Raw genomic sequence first — 3,767 nt, forward strand, 5'->3', positions numbered from 1 at the left:
GTCTTCTGCAGTCGAAGCAGCAGCCCCAGCACCAACTGACGTAACTTGGACATGAGAAGGAGCTAGAGTGTCGACGTAAGTCGCGTCCAACACCAGCTCCTTTCCCCATAATCTAGCCGGCATCCTGGGCGAAGGAGCCTCCCACAGGTGAGCATGTCATCAACTGCCACCATGAGACTGTCTGCTTGGTTAGATTTTTGTGTTTTTATTGTTGCTTTTACTTGTATAATTATTATTGTTAATTTATTATTACATATCATGCACTCTTTGTAATAGTTTGAAATCATTTAATCTGATTACTATATAAAGAGTTATGCACACCTAAGTAATATTCATAATATAACTTCTTCACTTACGAAAACTTTTTCTTCGTTAGCTAAAAATGTGAATATGCAAAATTTCTAAGCGAAAGGATTTTTATCAATTAGAGAAATTACTCAGATACCGTCGGCGCCGTGCAAATGTGTCAGTCTCATTTAAATACAAACAACTTTCTACAACGATGTTAGTAGTAGATACATTACCCCAAATAGTGTCACTGGCTCTTGATGTTTTGACTGATAACAAGTAGAATTTACGAATACATCACAAATGTAAGTATGTTTTGTTGCATCATTTTACATATTATATTGTAATTGAAATGATTTGTAAAACGATGAAAATGTAAATCTTTATTTAAAAGAGTGGCAATGAGTTTCTTGCTACTTCTTCGTATTAGCTCAACTCTTTACGAAGTAGCAGTAGATTCACATACACACACGCCTTGTTCCCGTCGGGGTAGGCAGAGACAATAGAATGCCACTTCTATCCTTAAAAACCCTGAGCGCTTCCTCTACATTAATTACTCTTTTCATACATGCTCGCCGGTTGCGGGTGCTTCGGACCTTTCCTTTTCTCAAAACGTCCCCAATTTGGTCGACGAATGTTCTACGAGGTCTCCCGCAACCGACTTGCCCACACACACTTGCCTTATATATTTGATGCGTCAGTAGCTGATTCAATAAGAATTTGTTTTTTGAGTTTTTAAGTGACATTTCCGTGACCTACATGAATAAAGTGATTTTGATTTGATTTTAAATAGCAGTAAGTTTCATTACACGTTTAGGTCTTCATTGGTAGAAAACTTCCAAATACTGAAAGTATGCCTAAACTCGACAATTCAATTTTGTTTTCGGCCATTTTAATCCGTTTCTAATCACTGCTGTTAATAATTGAGCCCCATTGTCGTTCTATTTTTATTTCGTATATCTATATCGAAGCGTGGGTGACGTCTGAACTATGTCTAGAAATAAACAGCAGTGCTATAATTCTCGACAGAGATAAACTGATTGACGATTAATTTCTTAGTTGAATTGCAATTTGTTTACTTGATAATTTATTATTAGGAAGAGTCAATGGCCTTAAGTTTAATATTATACTTTAATAATTTTATATAACCACGTATGTACTATGACACCGCAGTCGCTCGTCGTACCGCTTCGCTGCGGCGTATTTTTGTTGCGAAGCGAGGTAAACTAACTCTTTGTACACAAACAATACATAATTAATCAAACATGATTTGATCAATCGGCTCAATTTTTAAATAAATATAAATAGCGCGTGCTAATTTAGAATAAATTGTATATCATGTTTGTTTTTAGTTAATATAATAATTGAATCAAGTCGAAATTTAAAATTTTGACAATAACCTAGAAAATTTCGAAAGCTTTCTATGAGTTCAATTTTTTTTTAAATCGGTCCAGTAATGGCAGAGAAACAATTTAGCACTGAAATCAATTGGAGTCACTCGGTGGTAGCTCCGCTCAGCTTCGCTTCGCTTCGCTCAATAAAGACGGAAGATTGACACAACAATACATGTACACGGTACTGTGTATAATTCAAGTATTTTTTCTTATTTTCACTAATTTATTACAATATTTGATCCAATTATTATTAATTTTTATTGGGTTTGAATTGAGTTTTATTTTTTTCATAGTCTTACCCAATATTTGGTAAGTTGCTATTCTAAACATTTTTCCAAGACATAAGCAAAATTATAATATTACGATATATATGTATAGTCTTTGTTGATATAAATTAGACTTGAAATAGCGTTCATTCAAATTTATAAAGGACTTTGAAGCGTGCCCTTTGTCGATATTATTTGTTTATTTATTTTGGAATGTGTTGAAATATTTTTTTTCTTTACTTGAAAAATATCAAAAATATATGTACTTCAATATTTATTTTGTTCCAATTTAGCATAGTTCCATTTTATATCATATACAAGCGATCTCGCTATTCAAGGTCGATAAAGGTCAAGGGATTCTTCTTAGTCTTTCTGAATGAATATCTCAAATTATTACAATGAAAGCATGTATATATAAAGATAAGCCTCTTTCATTAATTTGGGCCTCTATTAATGGTAATTTTAAAATAAATCTAAATATATAAAGACTTAACGTAGTGATTTGTTCGAAACCAGCGTAAATTTTCTTTTCACATATTCATGAATGGATATTATCTGGGATCAGTTATCCATAGATTATTATTATTTTTACACCTAACCGGCTAAGATGGTTGGATTAGGAATAATTTTTCTTAGTAACTTACTAATTAATGATACAATTAAAATTATTATATTAATTGTAAGTTAATGTAATTTTATGAATATAGATTGAGAAAATTGGTGTATTTTGTATTATTAACCTCGCCCTTATTGTATAAGCAAGTGCGCGTCCGGAGGAAAACATATGAAATTATAAATGAAAATTAGTTATGGCAAAACAATAGACAAACATAATTGTGGGTGCGAGGAAAAGATAGGCTAATGAGGACCTTGTGAGCCTTGACCTCCGCTACTAATCCTCCAGGAACTTCCTTCAGGTGCTAAAGTGTGTGTCCGCTCGGTTACACTTTACGTTACTTTTATGCGATGCGTTACGGTACTTTGATGCGATGCGTTACGTTACTTTGAAGCAATGTGCTGTTGACCACTGATGAATGAATATGCGTGCAACTGTGCCGGTGCCCGGTGACAATTGGTTATTAACCGGCGCAAGAGTCAATTGGCATTAGATTAGCCAATCAGATACTAATGCGTCTGTTGTCCATAGTTATTTCTCTATTATCTACAGGAATCTATCGGCACTATAGCTTGCTATAACAAAGAGAGAAAAAGAGAATAGACAATTGCATAAATGTTTTTACTTCTGTCGTGAGGTCAAAGCTTTTTTCTAATAAAGTTTCCCTAAAGCGCGTGCCCCATAGATTTATTTCCTCCCCCCTTTTCTATTAGACTTGTTACAAACTTTGCATGTGATTACAGTGGCGTCATTTAGATGTAACGGCCGCTGTCAAGACGCGATGCTGCTGTGATGGATCACCTCATTTAAATGTCGAAGAATCTCTCTTTATAATCAGATCAATTCCCGTGCCGATTATCAAATATCTATGACTTTTTAGTACTAGCAGAAGCTTGCGACTCCACCCGCGTAGATTCAGTTTAAATAACAATCGGAGGTTTAGCGTTGAATGAGATTTTATTAACAATTTCAAAGTTTTATTGAAGTAAAAACTTCTTTAGCATCGTTGTGATTTGAAATTCAATGAAACGAAAAAAAGGACGTAACAGTTGAAGAAGAGATTGTCTCTTGTATGATGCGAGTATACCTTAATGTGTTCTGACGTCATGCGCACAACGTATTACTACATAGACACCAGGAGAACATAAATATGGTAGCGATGATAGTAATGTCTTTCATAGCGGTTGAAATAATGTGTCATTC

Source organism: Leptidea sinapis, chromosome 12, assembly GCF_905404315.1.
Source record: "Leptidea sinapis chromosome 12, ilLepSina1.1, whole genome shotgun sequence".
Taxonomy (NCBI): Eukaryota; Metazoa; Arthropoda; class Insecta; order Lepidoptera; family Pieridae; genus Leptidea; species Leptidea sinapis.